The following is a 25,617-nucleotide window of genomic DNA, read 5'->3' on the forward strand; positions in this document are numbered from 1 at the left end:
CATAGTGACATTTCTGCTATCATACCTTTGTTTCAGAGGAGGACAACAGAGACTTTACAGTTTTAAGTGTCTTGCTCTCAAAGTTATAGTAAGGGGTCGAGCAGTGACAAATCCAGATGACCTTCAGCACTCACCATTGCCCCCCTTCCCTTTTGGTGGCTTAGCAAAAGGCTGGCTTGAGGGAGCTCAAGGGGAGAACAGCTTGGCACCAGGGGTGTCTGGAGTTTCCTGTTCTAACCAAGCTGCTTCCTCACCCAGGGAGCTGTGCTTGCTACTTATTCTCCTAACCAGCCCCTGCCTCCTGTCTGCAAGTATGCGGGGCACTGTGAGGTGGTCCCTCTCCTGGACTTCTCCCTGGTGCATGCAGTCCAGCTGTGCCCAACCCGGAACACTTCCATGAGTGCTCTGGATATCGTGTGTGTCCTGCTCTTCTCTGCTTTAAGTCACTTGATATCCAACCTCGTTTTACATTTATCCTGCAGCCTGCATATGTCTCTGCCTCTTTGTAGGTGAGTGGTGGAGAGGAGATTCGCAGCCTAGGTTGCCATTTGTTAAAATTCACTTATGGCCCACAATGCCACAGGTCACGTTATATTGCTTGCACACTGTGTGCCAGGCACTGATACAAAAGAAGAGGGTAAGGGGCCCTGGAGCCTTCCAAGTAGATATAGCCATAATAGAGTTACAAAAGTGTGTGCAACAAAATCTTCATGTCATGCTTGGACAGCTTAGAGCCTCTCCAGCAAGCTTTGGAAAAAAAAAAAAAAGAAAGAGACATTTTATACGGCCGGAAAATTCAATTCCAGTTATCTATTCTCCAAAGGTTCTTGCTAATCGTGCTCACATCCTACTTGGCCCTGAGTCCCATTGCATCCCTTAGGCCAGGATAAGTCCCCAGTGAGTTTACATTTATCACTCTAGAAATGAGTGTGTACCTGCCCATCTAGGATCATGGACAATGCACAGCAGAGCAGGAATGGAATTTAGAGATGACTTCAACAAATCCTTTATTTTACACATGAAGAAACTGAGACACATAATGTATTTTGATCAATTTTCGTTTGAATCTCCTTCTTGGGTGATCTTATTGGGGGGAAAAATGGAAGACAAGGTCCTGAAAGTTTAGGAAGTCCAAGTTCAAGGCCTGATTTAATTGGTTCTATTCTCAGACTATCACTTGACCTGTTTTCTATAGATGCAACTTTGCAGTGGTTTACAAAGAAAGTGCACATGCATGGGGCGCTCACTTCCATTCTTCCTTCTAACAGGCAATAAGGACCAAAGACTCCACCCACACATTAAAAATCCAACCATTTCTTCCAGACAAATTTTTTTCTTGGCTGTCTCAGCCAACCTACGCTGGCTCCAGCCAAACACCTTCCCCCATTCGTTTTCTCTGTTTCCCATTCTCACAGTGCCAGTTGCATTGGCTTTTTTCTGAATCGCAAGAAACAAGAAGGATAAGCACCATAGCTTCATGGCATGCTGTGTTTTAGGCTACTGAAATTACATAGGTCTAAACACTTTCCTATGGTGTTGGTATTTCTCCCCTCCAAAGCTTCTATTGAAACTTGTTACCCAATGCTGCAGTGTTGGGAGGTGGGGCCCAATGTAAGGTTTTTCAGTCAGGAGGGTGGAGCCCTCACAAATGGATTAATGTCATTTCCCCCTAAGTGGGTTAGTGATCCAGAGAATGGGCTGCCATAGAGTGAGTCCGGCACCTTTATGCTTTCTCTGTTTTGCACATAGTTGCTTGCCCTTCCTTTCTTCTACCATATTATGACACAGTACAAAAGCTCTTGCCAGAAGCTGCCACCATGCCCTTTTGGACTTTCCAGCATCCAGAACCATCAGCATATAAACTTTTCAGTGTAAATTATGCAGTCTCAGGTATTGTGTTATAGCAACAGAAAACAGACTAAGACACCACTTTGAGGAAAACAGAGATCTTTTTATAAGCGTTAGCCCAGATTCCCAGGCATTTTGTTTGTTTGTCTGCATTGGCACTGTGGTCAAATCTCCTTGGAGTATAGCGTTAATGCCCTTCTCTTCATGAGCATTGTCTCCCCTCAGCAGCTAAACCCAGAAGGGTTGAGCAGGTATGTGACATTCCTGATTCCCTGCTAGAAAATACTCTCCCAGGGCCCACCAAAACCTTAGAATCTAGTTGCAAGAAAAGATCATGTCTACCACATAGATAAATCCAATGTGAAACAGCCTGAGAATTGGTACCTGAGGGAATATTTAAGGCAAAGAGGTACTCTTAAGGACAGAAAATATTTCCACATTTGTCCCCCAAACCTGCTTCCCAGGTTGGTTTATTGGGGACACACTCTACTTGGCCCTGGATCTAAGGCCATGGTAGTGTTTCCTTACGTCATCCATAGAAACTGCGTCAACAACACTTGCTTTCTCTGTCAATAGGGAACAATACCTGCCCTGCTAACTTCTCAGAGAATCACTCTGAGGCATGAACAAAATAAAATGAGCACAGTGGGAGCAAATGAGACAGCCTTTAGGGATCACCTCTGTGGCTGCTCCGAGGGCCCATTTTTAAATCCTATTTACTATTTTGCACCACTTTGACCTGAGCTCTCTCAGCAGGCCAGAAGCAAATACACATCTAACAATGGAAGCTGGGCAGAGGCACACTACTGCTGTAACTTTTGTGATGTGCTTTATGGCTTACAAATCACTTAAAGGCCATTATTTCCTTTGATTCTCACAAGAACTTTCTTTAGGGAAGGAATCATTGTCCACTTTTCTCTCCCAGATGAAAAGGTAAATTGTTCAGCACAGAAATGATTTTCCCAAGGCCAATTCAGATGAGACAGCAGAGCTCAGATTTGGATATAGTTTCCTCGCAGTCCATTTCTTCTTATCTTTCCCCAGGGCCACATGTCCCCTCACACCTCTGCAGTGACCAGTGTCTTTAGAACACATGCCCATTCTTCTTACTTCCCTTTATCCATTTCTTCCCTGCCATGTCACGCCCGAGGAACAGCGCAGAGGCGGTGTTTGACTGGAGAGACGGTGATGCTCATTCTGAATTTCAGGCTCAGCTTCTCATTGTTTGGGGGCATGAAGGTAAATTTTTGCATAAGGGAAGTGAAGAAAATAAAGAGCTCAGACTTGGCCAACTGTTCTCCAAGGCATGCCCGCTTTCCTGAAAGACAAAATCAAAACATGAGTTGTCCTCCCAGGTGGTACTGGTGCATAGCAGGGATTGGGATCCTCAGCCACAACCTGTAAATCCTGAGCTGAGGAAGGGCTTTATGGGCAGCAGCGTAAGTCTGACCACCACTTGGGTTCACCCAGGCACAGGAAGCAGAAATCCCGACTCACAAAGCCAAATGCCTTCAGAGGTCAGCCAGGTGTAGTTGCGGGATGAAGGTGTAACTTTTGGGACCATAGAACTGGAAGGAGGACTAACCTACAAAGTGTCTAGCCTAAGGACTTTAAAAACTCACACAAAAAAACACCAAATCAGACAAGAAAACAATAATTAAAACACTGTGTTAATGTCTACCAATCCTTAAAAGGCAACTGTCCAAAATATAATTCAGTAACTATCAGAGCAGGGTTTCTAACGTTCTTGTCATCTCTTTCCTATGCCACCTTCTCCTCCTTAATCATGGAGTCCTCACTGGCATGGATGGTCCTCTATGTTGGAACTGGTTCAGACTCCCTCTTTGCATAGTCCTTCTGATACACGGTGGTCCTGCCCCCATACAAGCCATTGCTTCTAAAGTGGGGCCTGAGGCTGGGTCCTGCTCTCCACAGCTCACACTTGGCACTGCCCTGGTCCCGTCCCACTCCCTGTTATGTGTGGGTGAACTGGAATCAGAAGGACAGAGGTCCAATTCTACTCCTCCTACATTGTAGCCATGTGATTGGGGCAAATTAAGCAAACTCTGTAGGCATTAGTGAAAATGTATGTGTATTTATGATGAGAACTTTATTTTATATATTGTTTGGGCTACATACTGAATCCAAAAGTGTCAAATAATTTAATAATTTATACAGCAAAAGTAAAGTATTTTAAAATGTCACCTAGATAATAGTAAACCTTCTAGCTGTATAATAGCTTATTGTTAACTTGACATGGTTAATTTTGTAATCACAGAAGAATACAATTTAAAGGATGACTTTGGCTAGGTGTGGTGGCTCACTCCGGTAATTCAGCACTTTGGGAGGCTCAGGTGGGATTCATCGCTTCAGGCTAGGAGTTCAAGAGTAGCCTGAGCCATATAGTGAGAACCCATCTCTACACAAGGTAGAAAAAATTAGCTGGGCATTATGGCATATACCTATAGTCTCAGCTGCTCCAGAGGCTAAGCCTTGAGATCACTTGAGCCCAGGAGTTCAATGCTGCAATTAGCTATGTTCATGCCACTGTACTCCAGCCTGGGTGACAGAGCAAGAAACTGTCCCTAAAAAATGAAAATAAAAAATAAAAGAAAACCTTTAAATAAAACTTTTTGGGTGGCAGGGTTAGTAAAATAGGTCTCTGCACATTACATTTCTTTACTATGATACTTTCCATAATGTGCCTTTTATTCTGAAATAAATTCAAATATACATAAACTTGCTAATAAATAGAGATTATTTATACTGAATTACTTGATAGTAAATTGCACTCCTCCCCATTTATTTATTCAGCCATTGATTTATATAAGTTTGGATTCATGGGATTCCTATTTTTATTCAAATGGTGAAAATCTGTTACTATCATTACTTGTTTTGATGCTCAAAATATTTCATATTTGGCCATTGGATGCCCATTCAAGCTGGCATTTCCTGTCTTTTTGGCACAATATATATCAGGTTTATCTTATACTTTCTGTTCTCCAGCTCACAAATCCATCATTTTCCAAAAAGTTCTGGTTCCATTTAGTGCATACAGATATATAGAAATCAACATCTGGGCATTAGGCATGCTCAGTGCACTCCAGATGGTGCTGCTCCTAGGTCATCTTAGTGGGCAGAGCTGGAGAATATATGGGTGTATGTGAGCATATATTCAAATGTGTGTCTATATCCCCATATTTATATCTATATTTCTATATCTATTAAAAATCTCAGTTCATATCAATTAACCCCAATAGCAATCCAATACCACAGAGTTCATTCTACTTTCTCCCTTTCCCTATTTCTTACTTGCTCCTATATCCTGAATATATTTACTCATTGGGTCAGTATACCTTCCATTTAACTCATTTCGATCACTGCTAAGGCCACACCGTACAGACCCCTCCTCATCTTGTTGGGCTCTGAGACCTGCTCTAGGCTACTGCTGTCCCTTCCTTGAGTGAATATCCTCCTCCCCACACCTGGGCTGAAATACCTGACACCAGTGTGTACCACCATCTCTCCCGTGTGCATTTTATTAGCTTACTTCCTCCCTAAGTAATGTATATCCACTGCAAAAAGAGAAAATAAGCAGGAAAAATACTATAAAGAAGAAAATAAAAAATATGTGTAATCTCAGAATCCAGACAAAACCTTTTTAAACATTTTGCCATGTTTTCTCATTGTCCTAGTAAGGACTCCCCTGGACTCCATAGCAGGCATTATTCCCCATAGTTAAGTCTATATGCTGCTTTTGCTACTTTGGAGTTTTGCCATGTAATTAAATATTCTTGCAAATTTACTAATGTACACATGCCTAAATTTGGTTCTTTTCCAGTAACAACTTGTTGAGGAAATAAAATTAAATTGTGCATTCAATGGTGCCTAATAAATGTAAATGTCCTTCATGATTATGTCATTTTATTATTGTGTGCCTGTGTTTCCCACCAGCATATGTCTAATTCATCTCTGTTCCCCTCATCTTTATCTTTTTACCCACCACATATAGCATAATTAGCAACTTGTTTAAAATGATATCATATTAGCATATTGTAAATATCCAAGCTTCTCCTAGAAGAATCAGATATTATTATGAAGCTGGACCCAGGAAGTCAGGAACAAGGGTTAAAAGAACTAGTTCCATCAATGCCTACCTGTGTGACTGTTAGTAAACCATTCATTCTCACAGAGCTAAACTTCACTTGCCAAATACATGAAATAATCTCTCTTCTGTGTTAAATGGCTGGGCAAGGATCCCAATAGGATAGCAGGTATGAATTTGCTTTTAAAAGCATGAAAATTAGGACTATTAGATTTCAAACCTTTCGCCTGGATGAAAGGATACTTGTACCCTGTCTGTGGTACTTCAACTAATTGGCCATCACGAACCCACCTGGTCAATTGCCTCAGTAGTAAAATGAGAGAACTGAGCTGGGTTTCTGGCAAAGTTCTTTCCAATCCTATCTCCTCTGATCTAATGATGTTATTTGGAAAATGAGGAGCTAGGCTCCTGCCTTTCATGAAGCTGCCTGCTGCTTTGATGGATCAATCAGGAAGAATTTAAATGAGGAAAAGGAAATAGAAATGTGCAGACTATGCACATGTAGTAATTCCACACCCGGTCATTTTTCCAAGGAGAAGGGAGACAGCTGCCCACACCTCATTCTTCCAGGGAGGCTGTCTTTAGAAAGTGCTACACCAAGAGAGAGGAAAAGCCACTGTGTGTCAGAGATGGCGGCGTTGTGGAGAAACCAGACAGTTGTGCTGACGTTTTGTTAGCCCCTGGGTTTCTTCAGGTTCCTGTCTCTTATTCCATTTCACTGGCCCTCATTCCATCACACCTTCTGCAGGACTCCCCAGCCAAACTGCTGAATTTCATTCTCAGGAAGAGAGATGGGGAGAACATGACAGACAGCTCCAATTTCCTCCTGTCTGGATCCACATCGTTTGCAATGTGACATCATAGCTCTTCCCATAAAAAGTGACAGCAATTTCCCATCCCCCTGAATTAGGAATGGCCTCATGACTTGCACTGGCCAAAAGAATGCAGTGGACTTGATATTGTGCCCATTCTCCGCCTGGACCTTCAGAAGCCTGTGTGCTTCCATTCTCACTCCTGTGACATCATCCACCACCATGTGAACAAGCCAGGCTGGCTTGTTGGAGGATGAGAGATAACATAAAATGTGTCCTGTTGTCCCAGCTGACAACATCCTCAATGAGCCTACAGCCAGCTGACCTCCCAGCCTAGATCAGAGAGATCAGAGAGATGAAGAGAGCCCAGCCAAGATCAGAAGAGCCACATATCTGACTTGTAGACTTGTGAGCAATCACACGTGGTTTTTGTTTCAAGTCACAGAGTTTTGGACAGTTTGTTATATAGCAATATATTAACACACTTGCATTGGATGGTGCATATATGCGTCGTTCAGGTTTTTGACTCACTCAAGTGAGTCCTGATGACCCATATGGTTGTCATTGAGATTTTCAAACACCTGTCTTAAAATAAATATATAAAAGGCTATAAAATGTTCAATTTCTCCTAAGAAACATCGTAAAATGTTTCACAGATTAGAACAGTTAGATATGTGTGCAACTTTTTGTTTTATTTTGTGATTATTGTCGCTGAAACTGTGCATACATTAGGGCAATAATATAGGAGTTCGACGCTCGGGTTTTGTTTTGTAATGTAATCAAAGAGAGCAGATAAATCTGTTTATAGTAAAATGGAGTATCCTGTTACACTTGATGTACTGTACATCCACAGGGCAAGAGTAAGATCTTTCAGAATTTTCATGGACTCTACAACAGTCTCATGTGTTTATTGCTAAGTAGTGGTTTTTCCTGTTGGAATGCAAGAGTGCCTGCACTGTGTATGTTTGCTTGAGTGTTTGAGAGGACAAAGTATATGTGTGAGGACCCAAATGAAGGGTCAGCATGCGTATGATGACCTGAGTGAAAGTGTGCTTGAGTCTATGCAAGGGCACAGATCAAAAGGCATTGCTTCTAAACAAAGGAGAGGTATGGTTGGTGCGAGTTAGTCAGAATTTGGGAATCATTCCCCTGTACACAGGTCAAGTGGGGCTCCAAATGCCCTGATGCCAATGTGTTAATTGATACATATGGAATGAAATCAGTGAGTCTTAAAGTGGAGAGGCCTGTAAATGGAGAAGTAAGTTACATTCTAGGTATACTGGAGGGAGCCCTAGACTAGAAGTACAAAAACTGGAGTCTTAGGTGCTGTTCTACCAATTGTTTGGCCATATGATATTGGATAAAAAATAACTCTGTTTTAGTTTTAGCTTCCTGTGTTAAAAAAGGAGACACTAATCCATCTCCTGCCTAATTATTTACAATGGGTTGTTGTAAAGACTAAATGAGATAATTTGCTTGCACATCAAGTCTCTAATTAGCAGGGTGTAATACAATTCTCAGTACCAAAGCACTAGTGAGTCACTGTGTGTAGTTCTGTTTATTTTGGGTTTTTTATACTACAGCTAATGCAGAGGAGTAAATTTTTTTTAGCAGGTTGAGACAGGAAGCCACTATGAGGAAGAGGCTTCCATAATAGGAAGGAGAGGCATCCAGAAATCACTTAGCGTATAGCCTATAGGAACCTTCTTCCTTTTAAAGCCATTGACATGTAACGAGATTCCTCTCATCACAGGTGCAGCAAGCACTAGGCAAAGCATTTTTGTGGAATGCACAAAGGGTCACATTTCTAGTATTTCAGCATTTCATGGATGTGATACAGGAGAGGGACAAGAAAAAAATATAATAATTAAAATATACAGCTGAAACTTTTTGCTGTAACAAAAAATTTGAAACTGTTATATTAATAGGCAGGAAGACTGGAAGGAATTCCAACATCTTATATCTACTTTTGTACTAGCAGTGACTTGTTCAATGTGAACAAAGGTGACGTAGAACCAGATGAAGAAGGACAAATAGGTTATAATCAGAATCAGCCTACACAATTAGGGCAGCACAGCACAGTGGGAAAACAGGGGCTTTGTAGTCACAAGGATAGAAGTTCAAACTCCAGTTCATCCCTTTCTGGGCCATAGTGTCATCAGAAGCACAATGATACTATTTTAGAAAATCAACACATATTTTAAGTGAGTGATAAGCAAAACTATAATGCACTCCACAGTGTGAGTTCTGTGTAGCATTTAGTTATTGTCAGTAGATACTGTTAGGAAGAACACAAGCTTTATTCATGATAAAGCTGGTTGTGACTGAGAACTAACTCTGCCACATGAAATTTATGACTTAATTTCCATACTTCGCTAAGCCTCAGTTTCCTTATTTGTAAGTGGTGATAGTAATTTGAACCTTGTAGATTACACTAGAAAAAATGCACCATGAGGGCAGTTTTGTTTTGTTTTCTGTTTCATACATTCATTGTCACATCCTTAGGGCTGAATGCTTGACACATAATACATGGTCCAGAAATATTTTTGAAATAAGAAAATGGGAAATTATTTGAAAACATTTATGCAACATATTAACTCAACACCTGGAATATACTAAAAATTTTTGTTATTGATTTCATAATGTTATGAAGTGTTAAAAAACACTTTTGAAATTATTAGCTTACAAACAGGACAGAAAGAGTTTTCCCAGCACCCTATTTCCTACTTTTCAAGTTGTTTTCCATGAAAATGTATTAAATAGATTTAAAATTAAAAAAAAAAAAGCAAAAGGACGTCTTCAGGAAGTGCTTATAGAGCAGAACCCAATCTAGTTAAGTCAGTGATATTCAGTGTGGATAAATAACCCCTTTCCCTTGATCCTCCCTCTATCCTTATTGTAGATCAGCTCTATGTCTGTGTGAATGGGCATCCGTTAAAATGATCTTGGGAGATTAACTCAATTAAGATGGCAGATGTCCCCCTCTTTGTGAGGGACAGGTGGGGTTAAGGTGTCTGTCCCCGTGATCTGGAGGACAGCACAAGGGAAGCTGACATGTCCAGCGGAGGCTAGAAGGGCGTGGGAAGGAAGGGCAGGCTGAGCACTGCCCAGCCAGGGGGTCTTGGTGCAGCAACCAACAGGGAGATGGAGTGGTGCTGGGCGGGGCCATCTGCACACTTTGGGACTGCAGGGAGAAGAGCAGGGGAGGCTGGGAGAGGGATTCTGGACTCCCGCACGACTGTCTATTACAACTCACCTATTGAGAAAGGCAGGAAGGCTTCCCTTTTCTTAAACTGTCCATTTTCCAGAAAATGCTCGGGATTGAACGTGTCCGGGGTGGCCCACTCTGCGGGGTCCCTGTGCAGCGCAGTCAAGTTGGTCATGATCATAGTCCCCTAGAGAAGGCAGCAAAGACTCAAGGCTTAATCCTTCCAACATACCCACTCAGGGGGCCAGTGGTCCTTGGGCATCTGTGCCAGGGCCTGACTCACCCTCCTCAATGTACTCACAGTTACATCAGCTGCCTCCCCACCCCAATACTACCACTTTGCACAAGACAGCTTACCAGTTAGACTAGATTTGCCTGCTGGGAATTCTACCACAAAAATCTGGCTACATTTGAGTGAAGAACGGATCTTCGTGCAGAGACAGGTCGGTGTAGATCTTGGGAGGGGTCATGTATGCATGCATGGAAGAATAAGGCAACATCTGCTCCGTCCACATTCTCCATGAACTGGTCATAAAGTGCTAACTGCAGCAGCTCCACACGGGTAAAGGACGTGGCCTTCACCTGTGTTTCTCCTATTCTCTTCCCTCCAACACCTGTACCCTGCCCCCACGCCCCATAGCAGGTCCAATAATAGCATCAGGCAGCCCAGTGATGGGAGCCCTCTCCAGCCAGGCAAGTACTAGCAAAGCCAGGAAACCCCAGAGTGAGCCTTTCCCCCACTCTGCCTTCATCCAACCCATCAGTGAGATTGGTCCATTTTACTTTGAATTTCTTTTGATTCTGTCACCTGTATTCCATGCCCACCACCACCGCCTTAGTCTAGGGTGGCACTTCCCTGTAATAGCCCCTAGCTGTGCCCACATCCTATTGTCCCTTTCAATCTGCTCCATGCCTTGAAAGCAGAGTGAACCTCGAGCATGATCTAGGGACATCAGCCACAGGCTCAGCCCTCACACTCGAGACCCTTCAGCACCTTCTCATCACTCTCAGGGTGAAGCCCCCTTGCCTGAGCCCTGCCTGGGCCACTGTCCACCCCTGCCTGTGCTCCCTCTATGGTGGCCTTATTTCAGCTTCTCAAACACATTGTTTGTCCTCAAATTTCAGTGCTTTTTTACACGTTTGCCTTGCCAGGAAGATCATTCATCCCCACTTTGTCACTGAGCTACCTGCCTCTTAATCATCCTTTAATCCTCAGCTCAAACCTCACTTCCTTCTGGAAGCCTTCCCAGACCACTCCTGCCAGTCTGCACCTGTATAGAACCCAGTGAGTTCTTTCCTGTGGGCAGTTAGCATGCTTGTAAGGATGTAGTTGCATGATTATTTTGCTCAGGGTTCTTACTCCAGTCCTGAGCACTTTGGGTGCCTAATGAATATTTGTTGAATTAATAAAAAATAACTGCCAAGTTGAGTACTTTCTATACTAAGCACTGGGTTAAATGCTCTACATGCATGATCTCATCTTAAGTTTTGGATCCCATGAGGTAGGTCCAAATGGATTTTATAGATGAAGAAATTGAAGCTCTGAGAGGTTAAAAGTCATTTCCAGAGTCCCACAGTGGAGAGGGTGGAGTTATGACTTGAGCTAGGTCAATCTGATGTCAAAGCCATGGCTCTAGCCTCTGTAACATATAGTTAATTCGATTTCTCCATTCCCGGGATGGTTGATAAAGCTGACATTAAAACTCAGTGGTAGAAGTCTATTGAGCTGGGCTGGTTCCCTAGAGTTAAATGAATTGCTAGAAAAATGCAAACAGCACCTGGGGAATTTAGACCTCAGCCTTTATCCACAAGATGGTCATTCAGTAAGGATATATAGTAAAGGGAAAGTTACCAAGCAGAATCCAATGGGCAAGCTCTTCTGTTCCAACATATTGAGATCCTCTCCTATCGGGAGAGGATATACTTAGAAGGACTTAGACAAACTGGAGTAGAGCCACAGAGGCTGGTGAAGGTGGTGAGGAAGCAAGAGTAGGAACTGTAAGGGTGCAGTGTGGGGAGAGGATTCCAGAGGGCAAAGGAGAGCTATGTGCGCAGATCACAAGAGTGGCAGGTGGAGTGAGATCATAGTCCCTTCCTCAGGACATGACATTAACAGCGACCAATTGAGAACATTGCAGGGAGATGTTTCTAAAATCAAAGAAAAGCAACTCCTGGTGAGAGAGCATGATGTGGTACAAAACATAAGAATAGATCTGGTTCTGAATCTCCAAATCTTGCCACTTTGTAGTTGAGAGATCCCAGCAAATTTGATTTCTCTGAGCCTTGATCTCCAATTCATAAAATGGGAATTACAGATTTACACTGAGAACTGAGTAAGACGTTAGTGTTCCCTCCGTTCTCTCCTTTCTAATACTTAATTCTGTACACACCAGGATTGGCTTCCTCGTGAGATAGGAAGTTCCCCAATATGAGTCTGTACATAAAACCTAGAAAAATACTTGTGGGGATATAATGTTAGAAACATGAGCATGAATGTGATGTTGGTCCACGTGGTGTCAAATGTCCTTTCACATTTTCACATTCTATAATCCCAGGACCGTGAAGCAGAATTTTTCAGTCTGGCCAGGTCCCTAGTCCTGTGAGATGCTCTACCAAGGCAAAGCAAAGGCACCTGTGGCAGAGTCTGCCCTAGAACTGCTGCCTGCTGTGCCCACAGACACTCACAACTCGGTCAGCATAGTGAACATGCTGAGAGCCCCACAGCAAAGGAAAGCCGGTCTTTGCCTAAACACGTTTGGGCTAGAATCCTCCCCCTCCCCTCCCCACAACAGCACTTAATATCTAGTTAAACTAACATTTTAAAGGTCACACATGGAGAAAAATCTAGTATTATATCAGCTGTAACACAGCGTTCTCCCCATTCACACGACTCCTCAGGACAAGAACACATGTCACTTCTCAAGTTCCTATTTCCAGCATCTCGTAGAGTGGCTTGGAGAGCTGAGGCTGGGAGTGCCTGCTCACCTTGGGCAGGTGGTACCCAGCCAAGGTGCTATCGGCTGTCACTTCCCGGGGCACGTTCAGGGGGATGATGTTGCCCATCCTCTGCACCTCGTGGATGACGGCATTGGTGTAGGGCATGGAGTCCCGGGCGGCCACACTGGGCTGCTGCTCCTGGCCAATCACTCTGTCAATCTCAGTGTGTACTTTTTCTGAAAAAGAAGAAGTTTCATTATTTTTTGTGCTTTCATCTACAGATGTAGGAGTGGTCTCTAAGATCTCATTTGTTGTATTTCAATTACTGATCAGACCACAAAGAAATAATAGGGTTCTTAGTCTTTCAAAGGGCTTTTTTAGAAAACTGCCAATTCTATAACTCTCTTTGAGTCGGGCTCAGCTAAGGAATGGAATAAGTAGGATCAATGTGCTTGTAGAAGGGATCTTGTCTTTGTGTATTCAGGGTGTTGAAATAAAATACCATTACCTGGGTGACTTATAAACAACAGGAATTTATTTCTCACAGTTATGGAGCCAGGGATATACAAGATCAAGTCACCAGCAGATTTGGTGTCTGGTGAAGCCCCACTTTCTGGCATATAAACGGCACCTTCTCACTACCCCCTCACATGGTGGAAAGGGAAGTCAGTTCCCTAAGATCTTTTTATAAGGGCACTGATGCATAGATGAGCTACTTATCTCCCAAAGGTTCCCACCTTCTAATATAAACACATGGGAATTAGTCTAAAACATATGAATTTGGGGGAATGGGTGCCAATACTCAGACCATTGCACAAGTATAGACTGTAATTTCTCAAGGAGGTACATAAGAGTGTATATTGGGACCTGACATATATCCTTTGGGGTTGCAAACTCTTGCTCTACAACTTTATTGACACAAGTTACTTAAACACTTTGAACCTCAGTTTCCCCATCTGATTAATGAGGCTCAATCTACCTTCATCTTAAGGATCTTTTGGGATTCATGAACTGATGTAGGTGAGTACCCAACAAATGATAGAAAGTGGTGGCTGTTCCCTAATATCTTTTCTTTCTCTTTTTCTAAAGATTTTCCCTAGATACCTGGTTGTGCAGCTAAAGTGTACATTTCCCAGATTCTCTTGTGACTAAGTGTGACCATGAGACTCAGTTCTGGACAATAGAATGTAAGCAAAAGTAATGATTAATCCTTGGAACAAGCCCTTAAAGGAAGGGTCTGTGTTTCCCCCTTTTCCCTTCCTAGGGTGGAAAGGCAGCCCTAGTAGGAGCATGTTAGAGACAGCCAGCAAGGAAATCACTCTAGACACAACAGCAACAAGTGGAAGGAGTTGAAACCCGAAGTGCTTTGCAAAGTCCAGATTAGATTTTTTTTACCTGAGAGAGAAATAAACTTCTATCATTTTTTTCTGTTGATTATTTTTTTTAAAATTTAAAGCAGGGTAAAATATACATAACATAAAATTTACTATTTTAGCCATTTTACGTATATAGTTCAGAAGTGTTAAATATATTCACATTGCTATACAAACATTCTGCAGACCATTTTCATCTTATAAAACTGAACCTCCATATCCAGTAAACAACCCCCATTTCCCCCTACCCTCTAGCCAGTACCATACTACTTTCCCTTCCTATGAATTTTGTACTCTAGACAACTCATGGAAGTGGAATCATACAGTAGTTGTGTTTTGTAATCAGCCTAACCTAGCATGATATTCTGAAGGTTTGTCCATGTTGTAGCATGTGGAAATTTGTTGTCAGAATTTTCTTCCTTTTTAAGGCTGAATAATATTCCATTGTATGTATACGCCACATTTTGCTTATCTATTCATCATCAGTGAACACTCAGTTGCTTCTTCCTCTTGGCTATTGTGAACATTATTGCTATGAACATGAGTGTAAACTTCTGTCATTTAATCCATTGTTATTTTGGAGCCTCAATTCATAAGCCAAATCTATACCCTATAACAGTAGCTTTTATACCTTTTTAAAAATGTAATCCACAGTTACAAATGCATTTTACATCATGACTCAGGATGCAAGTACGTGTATATACACACATACAAAGCACACATTTAGGCACTGATATATGGAAGATATAAAATTCCATGAACAAACTTACCCTTAGTACATGGAAAACACCCTGATCTTTTCTTTTCTATATTTATCTTAAGGAAAATAGTTAGTCCTGATCCATTAAATTGAGTTTATGCCTCATTAATAAGTGTTACCCACAATGTGAAAAACTGTATCATAACAGTTCCCATCCCTCAGGTGCTCAAATTGTTCTGGAACCTAAAGGAAGAGAAATGATGGGAACAGTCACTGCCCTTGAGTGGACATGGTCTGTGGGGAAACTATAGAAATAATGTGGGACAAGCCCAATAATGGAGGCAAACTGAATCATCTCTAGAGGCAGAAAATGCTCATAATTTCCCAGGGCAATGGAGAAACATCTTTGGAAGGAGTATTTGAGCAGATATTTCAAGAAGAGGTACAAGTTTACTATGTAGAGAAATTGGGAAGCACGTTCTTGGTAGAGAGAAGAGCAGGTGTCTGGACACAGAGGCATAAACAATGACAGTGCAAAGACAATGGCATGTAGTGCAGGGAGGAAGCCCCTGAGGGATGGGTGGGACAGAGACTGGTCAGGCAGAAAGGGGCACATCAGAGGGATCATATACTGGGCTCAGGACTTTGGACATTATCAAGAAGAAATGGGAAGGCATTACTTAAAAGATGGGAAGGGTAGCATTAGATATTCACATGCGAATGGAACTCTTACATAGAAGTTTCCAGGATGTTGACTCATTTCACTGTTTTCCCCCTTGACTCTGAGCTTCTTGAGGTATTATCTTATATTTGCATTACCTGGGCCCATCACAGCTCTGACAATTTGAAGAATGTGCCCATTCCCAAGTCCCTATTACCTCCTGACTATTCTACTACTTCTTCCATTCCACCATGTTCTCTTCTGACTCCAACATTCAGCAGTTCATCCGAGGAAGCATCACTGTGTCCTGGGCGGGGCACGCACACTGACACACCCACCTTGGATTTCTGGGGGGAGGGCCAGGTAAAGCAAAGCCCAGCGCAGGGTCGTAGAAGTTGTCTCGGTTCCAGCAAAGTAGAGGTCCAGAGTGCTAATGATGAGGTTATCTTCATGGAAACTTGAAGTAGCCTTGTCTGCATTCTAGGAACAACAATATTTAATGTTACAGGTTGGTTTATTTGCAGGATTCCTTGTTACCATAACACGCAGGGTCTTCACCCTCAGAGGGAGATTGGAAGGAAAGGTCCCCAGAAGAAACAACTTTCCCTTTGGCTTCCTGAGGAGGCAGGGAATTATTACAGCAATATCATTAGCATTGTTTTGCCCCAAGTGCTAGAAGCTTTTTGGGAAGATGAAAATGAAGGACAATTATTTTCTGATGTCTGTAATTTGAAGGAAGCTGTTAGTCCAGTGGAAAGAGTGTGGGATGTGAACAAGACAGATTTGGCTTCCAGTATCAGCCACTTCACTTAGCAGCTATAGTGCCCAAAGCAAGTTACTTAACCTTTCTGTGCTTTGGTTTTCTATTTTATAAAATGGAAATAACCATACACATCTCTTAGGATGACATTATGAATGATGTGAGATGTGAGGGCACATAGCAAATACCCAACACATGTTCATACTGGAAACAGAAATAATACACAGAATTCGTCTTATGAACAATTGTCCTGTCCCCTCAAACTTTTCTTTTCCAATTAGAACCACTCTGATGGCATAACCATTTTTCCTGAGAACCCGTCCTCTTTACAATGGTCCCCTGAAATCTTCCATTTGTCCAACATTGCTTTTAATATTCATGGTCTCATAGGTGCACACCATCAAGCCAGCAAAATCTCCTCATCTGGCAGAAGACAATGCTCTATTAATGTTATGCCAATAAGGTGAAATAAGAGGTAAAGAAATCCACCATTCTGCCCACTCCATGAGGAGATCCCAATAATCGATGTGTAAAGATTATGGTGCTAATTCAGTGGCATATATTTGCCAGTGGGGTCATGGTGGAAAAGGGCATGTGTTCCCCAACCTGGCTTCCGGTCTATGATGTTAGAAAGTGGATGCTATCAGGAGAAGGGGGAAGGCAAAGCCCCACTCAGGCCTTAAGGTTTAAGTGTGGCACCCAGCGCAGCTTTCCTTGCATTCTGCAGTGGGGGATGACAGAAGGGGTGGGCCACTGGGCCCAGACCCAACTAATGAAAAAAGAAAGCTTTGAGGCTCAACTCCTATTTTCCCTATTATGTATAGCCCCTCACATATGGGTAGAGGGAGAGGATGGGGATGAAAGGCAGTATTGGTCATCTACATTAACCCCCATCTTTATTTCTAATTGCCTCAGAAGTCCTGAGTTAATGCTACCCTACACTTTCTGAAATACTGCTCGGGTTTGACTCGCCTATGGGAGGCAGAGATATGGCGCACAAACATGTCCATCCACATCCTAAGCTCTGGCACCTTGAGGGTTAATTTATATGGCAAAAGAGACTATGCTGATGGGATTATGATAAAAATTCTAACATAGGAACATTATCCTGGATTATCCCAGTGGGCCCAATGTAATGAGAAGAGTCTTTATAGGAGAGAAGCAAGAGGGTCAAAGCCAGAGGAAGAAGACAAAAGGATGGAAACAGAGACCAGAGGCAGAGAGGAGGCTATGCCACTGGCTTTGAAGACGGAGGATGGGGCCACAACCTAAGGTATATTAGCAGCCTCTAGAAGCCAGGAAAGTTACAAAAATTAATTTTTCTCTGGAGCCTCCAATAGGAGTTAGCCCAGCCAACGTCTTGACTTTAGCTCCATGAAACCAATCTCAGACTTCTGACATCCAGAACTGTAAGAGAATAAATCTGTGCTATTTCAAGCATCAAGTTTGTGGAAATTTGATACAGCAGCAATAGGAAACTAGCGTAGCCCTTTTTGCCTCTAAGGACAAAATGTAGGAAACAACCTTGGTTTCCTCACCTTGGCCATTTCCTTGAGGTAAGCATCGATAAAGTCTCTTGTTTCATCAGGATTCCAATCTTTTTTGTGTTTTTCAATCATTTGAGAAACAAACAATTTCAGTTTTTCCCAGTTTCTGAAGACAGTTTGGTGGGATCCGGGAAGGAATTCCATTATCCGTGGGAAGATACTGTAGAGCTAATTGAGAAGAACAAAATGATCATGGAGACATTGTGGTGCCAGCTCTGTACCTGCTTGCACAGCCCCATGCCAGCTTGCACACATTATGTTGCTTCATTTCATCTTTATAGAGTTGTCATGAAAATTAATGGAGATAAAGTAAGTGTTGTTGTCCATTAAGGAGCCTGGGATATTCTGAGACTCCAAGAAAGGCTTATTATTCCTACCTTTCTGCTCCTGTGCTCTCTTCCCGGAGACATGGACTCAGCAGTCAGCTGGGCACCCAATAACCTCTCATGACCTCCTAGACTGTATATTAGTAGGAAGGAGGCAAATAGAATTGCAGAACTAGAGACTACCATGACTAGCAATATAAACAAGGAATTCAAAATAACTTTGACAGTAATAACAGCTCATATTCATCATGCCCTATTCCCATGTCAGGAATCATGCTCACTGCTTTATCAGTTTTGGTGTGATGGGCACATAAAGCTCCCAGGTAAGATGCTTGTCGGGAATAAATAAAAGCAAATCCACTTCTAGATGCACCATAGGGAAACTAGTAATCAGTAAAGAGAGTTAGGACTTAAATACAGCCAGAGATAGGAAAACAATATATTTGAAGGAACAACAATTAATTACACTTCTAGCTGACTTTCCATGGTACCAGTAGGAACTGAGATGATAGTAGAATAACATTTTCAACATACAAGGAGGAAAAAAAAAGTGAAGATAAAATTTTCTAATTAGAGCAACTTAAAGGCATTTTTGAATAAATGAAATTGAAAATTTGCCACTTACTGACCCTCACTAAAGGAAATTCAAGAGGAGGCTGTAAAATAAATAGGATGATGAAAAAACAAACTGGCAAATATGTGGGTAAGTATAAGCAAACATTCACTGCATAAAACAGAATAATCATGCATACTTTCAAATTAAAAAAAGAACAAAGTAAAATTCATGACATTAGTAGTCTGTATCACTGATCAGATGTTGTGTTCTAAAATATTTTTATTATTCTGGCACAGGATAAAAATAATTTTGATGCTGGTGGTTTAATTATGTACATTAAAATTTTAAGGTAAAGATTAAAATAATAGAACAATTCTGGTCATCTTCTAACTGAATATAGGGAAAAGTAAAACGAGAAGAACATTCAATCATAGTAAATCAAAAAAGGAGAAAAGAACAGATAAGTAGAAATCACAAATGATTAGAAATTAGTTCTAATTTGGTAATAATTTTGATTAAAAGAAAAGGAATTAAATGGTCTAACAAAAAGACAAAGATTTTCAGATTGGATATGAAAATTATATCTAGTTTCACTCTGTTTAAAAAGGAGGCATCTAAAATATAAGAGCATAGGAATATAGAAAGTAGAAGGATAGGAGAGCAGTAACCACTTGCTAAACAAAGGAAAGACAATTATCTATACTCAATTATCAGACAACATAGTCTTCAAGGAAGAAAATATTAATAGACATAAAGAGCATTACGAAATAATTGCTAAAGTTTCAATTACTAGTAAGAAATAATGATTTAAACACATATGTATCTATCAACATAGCATAAAGGATATAAAGTAAAAATTGACAGGAATATAACAAGAAAGAGAACAATCCACCATCTTGGTAGAAAATTTTAGCATACTGGACACTCTAGCCAGCACAATGAAGCAAGAAAGAGTAATTAATGGATAAATGTTGGAAAGGAAGAAACAAAGCTACCGTTATTTGCATATGTTATGGTTGTCTATGAAGTCATCCAAAGATTAATTATAATATTGAGTTTTCCAATTTGGTCAATACAAAATCAGTAAACATAAGTCAATTGAAAAGAGGGAGAAAAAGAATTACAATCACCAATTGGAATCCTGCAAAGAAATAATACATGTAGGTAATGATCATGAATAATTTTTCCGACCATTAGGTAAAAAGCAGATGGAGGATGATTTAATAGATCAGACTGATAACCCACTGATCAACATTAACATGGGACAACCAGACATTAAGTACCTCCTAAAAAGCAACCTTTTCTAAAAATAAAATCTTTTGGGGATCAATCCTCTAGATTTATTTACCAATGTATATAAAACACAGGAATAGAAGAACATGTTAAAAATCAAAGGAATGTAAGCAATAAAATCCAGAATATGGAATATTCTACAGTCCAAATGACTCAATTCTGTCAATAAATAAATTGTGAAGACCAGGAAGAAGATGGTTTGGAAGCCATGGATTAAATGAGAGTTTAGAGGCACAGTAACGAAATATGATATATGGGCCTCACTTGGATTCTGATTCAAAGACAACCCCCCTGCAAAAAAAGAATACATATGAGACATCTATAGATGTCTGAGCACTGGCTGGGCATTTAAAGGTATTAAATAATTATTGTTCATATTTTTCACATGCAATAATATTTTATTTTTGTTTAAATGGGTCCTTTTAGAAATATACTATTATACTGCAGGGACCAAATCTTCAGGTGGCAGATACGGGCCAGGAGGACCGTTACTAGGGGTGGAGGAGCTGGGGACCAATCAGGGGAAGGTACTGCAGGAAAACACAGAACACTCTACAGTCATGTATATCATTCACCTTGTACCTTCCCACACCTCCCAAAAGCCCTCCCCTGGACCAGGCCAATAAAAGGAAACCACCTGGGAGTCTTTAACATCTTTCTTCACTCATGGAGATTGACCATTCCTCTCTCTGGAACATATTTTCATTTTGTGTAGCTTCCTTCCTTTCTGCAATAAAACTGTTTGTGTGGAACTGCTTCCTGCCTGCGATCACCCCATCACACTGGCCAGATTGTGATTCTTCCAGGCAAAGGGCCAAAGAACCGGACAACAGTCTGCCAAGAGGCCAGGCCTGACATATACACTGAAATATTCATGAATCATATTATTGAGGTTTATAATTGGCTCGAAATATTTCAGGGGTGGGGTGGCCTGTATACTAGTAAACTGAGGCTGGTCATGTGTTGATCATTGTTGGAGCTGACTGATGGGTACACAGTGATTCATGACTGTACTCTTTGTACTTTCGTAATTACGTGTGAAATTTTAAAAAATAAAGTGCTTTTTTCAATACTGAGGAATGTTTGAAAATTTTGGCAATAGTAGACTCAGTAATTCAAGGTCCAACCTTGACAACACCAATATTAAACAAGTGCACAGGTGTGTACACATATAAACATACACACATATACATATTAAGGTAGTGAGGGAATTTCAGGGATAAGGCTTAAAGGATGAAGGAAGCCCAGGGGTAAACTCAACACTTAGTAGTGAGTTTTCCTCTAGAAATATCTTCCAAATTCAGGAATGTAGCCAAGAGAACAAGAAGCTAAGCATGGTCTTTGACAGACTCAAGGGTCTAGAGGGACAAAAATTGGGGTGTAGGGCCCACGAAAAAAGAAGTGAGATTTCATTCCCAAAAGGCTATGCCCTGTGAATTATAAGATTGATAATAGTGAGTGTTGATGGGCACATAAATAGCATAATCAGATTAGAAATATTTAGGCATCTTTGATGTCCACATATATATGCAGGAACAAGGAATGGACGTGTCCACAAGAACACTTATAGAAGAATGTTCAAGGCAGCTTTATTCATAACTTCCAAAACCTGGAAGAAAACTAAATGTTGATCAACACAGAACACATAAACAATAGACATTCACACAATGGAATACTAGTCCACATTTTAAAAAAAAAGAGCAACCAGCTCAGATGAATCCTAAAACCACCTGCTGAGGAGGAAGCAGAGACAGAAGAGTACCTGGGACAGAGGATGGAAAGGGGTGGGTTGGGGAGAGACAGAGAGAAGAGGGACTCAAAGGCAATGGCAATATTGTTCTTTTCAAAAAGAACCACATAGGTGCATAGATGTATGTCATGTAAAATCGTGTCCTTTATGTGAATGATAGAAATGTTTTTTGCATATTGTAAAAATTTGGTAATTATTTAATATTATGAAAAACACTAGACTCAACAGATGGATTTCAAATAATTTTGTAATAAATTAAATTAAAAAGGATATATTCTAGCTGCAATTCTCCCCAATGTACACCAACCAACAAAAAAAACTAAAAGCAAAGACCCATCTGTGTCTGACATCAGCCCCAATGTCCATGATCAATATAGAGAAAAGGAACTGCCTTACCTGGCAAGATATTAAACCACTCATATATGTGGCGTCATCCAGTAACCTCAGCAGCTCCTGAAATTGGCCATCCTGGTACTCAAATCACTTCCCAAAGGTGATGGAGCAAATGATGTTGGAAACTGCATTGTTGATTTTGAAGTGAGGGTCAAAAGGCTGTCCTGGAGGAGGAGGAAGGACAAGATGGGTTTGTTCTAGTTCCTACTGAGAGTCTACACTCTCTGACACAGGACATACCTAGTACTGAACCATTCACAAGGCCTGGCCACACCACCTTTCACTGGGGCTGACATACAGCAAGTGCTCAGTCAATGCCACAGTCAAACTGATGACCAGGACTTAAATTCAGTAATGTGTTTTTTGCTCATCTTCATGCATTTAATTCTAGAACTCCTTGAGGGCAGGTTCATGGTTTGTTGTTCACTATTCTATGCTGAATACTTAGCACAGTGCTGGGCAGAGAACAAGCACTTAGGCACTGCATAAATATCTGCCCAGGGAATGAATTGGCCACAATCTCCTACATCTGTCCTATGAAATGCTCACCATTCTCCTCCTTGATTGCCTCAGTGAGGTGGCGGGCCTCCTCCTGAATGCGTTCCTCTAGGCTCTTCTTTCCCAGACCAAAGTTCCTTAGCGCTGTCAGGGCGAACCTTGTTTGCTCTTTCCACACCTGGCCATTGGACATGATCAATCCTGGGAAAAAGAAAGTCAATACTATGGTGTTGTGCTTCTATAATGTGAATATCCAACAAATGATATGAGGATGTTGTATCAATGGGGGGAAGGAGAAGGCTATTCATGCACTTGAAAATCATTCAGAGAAAGCACCCCAAAGTAGTGGACTTAACCGACTCCTGGGATGTTAGGCACTTTAGTAAATATTTTATATATTCTGCAATTTAGTACTCAGAGAAATTTTGTGCAGGAGGTACGATTATTACCACCACCACCCCATTTTACCAATGATAAACCTGAGAAACAGAGGATAAAGTGAACGTCTTTAGATTGTCTAAGATTGCAGTTAGAAAACAGATAAAGAGGTGTTCACACTCGGGTCTTCCTAATTCTAAAGCCCATGCGCTGATTATTAGCCACATAAGTAATGTTAGATACTCATGTCATGCTAAATGCTAGGAATGCACTTATGAATAAGATAAAGTCCATATAATTAAAGGGAAATAAAGGCTTTACAGGAGTTCTTCAAAATTAGGTCTAAAGTCTCTTCTCTTTTCATATTATATTCCACTTGTGGAAAATCTTATCAATCCCTAAAACTTTAAATAGCATCTGTTGATAGTGACCATCTATTGCTGTCCCTGAGCTCTAGCCCCATATCTATTAATACAATTGCCTGACTTTGCTGACCTAAAGGCATTTCAAACTCAGCATATCCTTGCTTGAACTCATGATTTCTCCATACAAATCCCTACCCATGCCCAACCAAAGCAAACACCTTGTCCTTTTCTAAGTGTTCCTTCTTTCCATCATTGACCCATTTGGGTGTCACCTCCACACCTCACTCTCCCTGCATCTAGGCCATCATGTGTTATAGGCTCACCTCCTGGATGTCTTGAATCCATGTGTCTTCACTGCCGCTATCCTGGTCTAACCTACTATCATTTCCCACCACCCCCTAAATCCAAGGTACCCCTTTCTCTAACCTAAAAGTCTACACTAGTCTCTGATTCTTTTTAGTCCATTCTCTAAATGACAGTCTAAATGAGCCTTAAAAATGGACACAGTTAATATGATAATTTCCTTCTATATTTAAAACCATTCAAGAACTTCTGTTGTTATTAGGATCAAAACAGCATCCTTAGTAAGAACTTGCATGAACTATCCCTGGCCAAGGCAGCAGATGTGTTTTCATTTAATTATCTCCTTTTAATCCCCCTCATTGTGACATTGGCCACCTTTCAATTCCTCAAGTCACCGTCCTTTACACTTCATGGACTTTTGTATTCTGTCCCACTGCTTGATTGTTTCTTTTACTTCAATAAATTAGCTTATCCTGAATCCCAGGATTACATTAGTTGCCCCTCATAAGTGCATCCTGCATTTATCTTCATAACACCACAAGCTTTTGAGTATTATAAGTGATTGATACTGTCTTTCTCCCTTAATAGAAGTTACATAAGGACGTAGATTGTATCTGTTCTACTCATTGTTATATCACTAATGCCCAGCACTGTGTTCACATGGGAGATAGTTTAGTGATTGGATAGAGAATTAATTGATTCGACATTTCAAATAGTAATTAGGAATAATCTCAACATGGTGCTTTGACAGAGTCATAGAGTTGGAATTTCATTTCAATTTTTAAATGTTTGATTTTCTTTAATGATAATCTTAAGTACTCCAGCCAACCTGTTCTAACAGTGACCAGAAGGCTCGAGATCCCTGGTCAGCACGACCTTCATGGTAGAGCATAAGGAGCTGGAGACAGAAAGTAGCAGCAGAAGGAAGCAGATCCACATCCATTTTCCTAAGGGAAGAGGCTTGGAATGGGACAGCAGAGAGAGAGAGAGAACACATCGACTATTCTGTTGCCATAACTGGGTGATGTGGTTTCTTCATTATAAAAGCATCTGGTGTGAGTTTGTGCAGGTCATGCGGCTTCTCCCAAATCTCTACTATAGCTGACCTTGTCAAGTCCTCTGAGCAAGTGACTTCAATCAGGAAATGTGGGCTTCTGTTAAGGGCAGGAATTTTATTATGTGGCTGGTTCTTAGAGGTTGTTGGAAAATCATAGTCAGAAGCACCTTGGACAGATGATAAGAATATCAAACACACACCTTCAACTGACCAAGAAACTTACCATTTCCCTTAAAGATCCGTTCTTGGAGAGGGAAAACAGGGCGGTTCACAAAGTGTTGGTCCATGTGGATGAGGGCTTCTTTGATCAAGGGCAATCCAGTAATAACAACGGAAGACATGTATCCGAAGTCCAGGCTGACAAGGTTCCCATATTTCTTTACAAACTGAAAAACAGTTAAGTAGTCACAGCTGAACATGCACATACCAACATGCGTGTGCCCAACTTGGTCTGATGGGAATTTTTTCATTTCCTTTCTTCTCCTTTGAAGAAGACTCAGAGTCAATTCACTTCAGGATGTGCAAGGTTCCTTATAAACATCCATTCATATATTCACCCAGCATGAATTGAGTGAGCATCCAGCATGTGTCACTAGAGCAAGGCATGAGGATCTAACTGAAATAATATAAATAAGGTCTCTAACTTTAAGCATCCTAGAGTCTAGCCAAGAGAGAGAATTCAGCACATCCGAACCCCCACTCAAGGCTGAGATATGTTTAGTATAAGTCTGTGTAGCAAGCAGGGAC

At 41.1% G+C, this 25,617-nt stretch overlaps 1 pseudogene; it reads right to left on the bottom strand.

Annotated features, from left to right (window-relative positions):
* Positions 1-1,054: 1,054 nt before the first annotated feature.
* Positions 1,055-25,617, bottom strand: part of CYP2J90P (cytochrome P450 family 2 subfamily J member 90, pseudogene) — a 32,865-nt pseudogene continuing 8,302 nt past the window's right edge.

The sequence above is a fragment of the Microcebus murinus genome, chromosome 2 (assembly GCF_040939455.1).
Source record: "Microcebus murinus isolate Inina chromosome 2, M.murinus_Inina_mat1.0, whole genome shotgun sequence".
NCBI lineage: Eukaryota > Metazoa > Chordata > Mammalia > Primates > Cheirogaleidae > Microcebus > Microcebus murinus.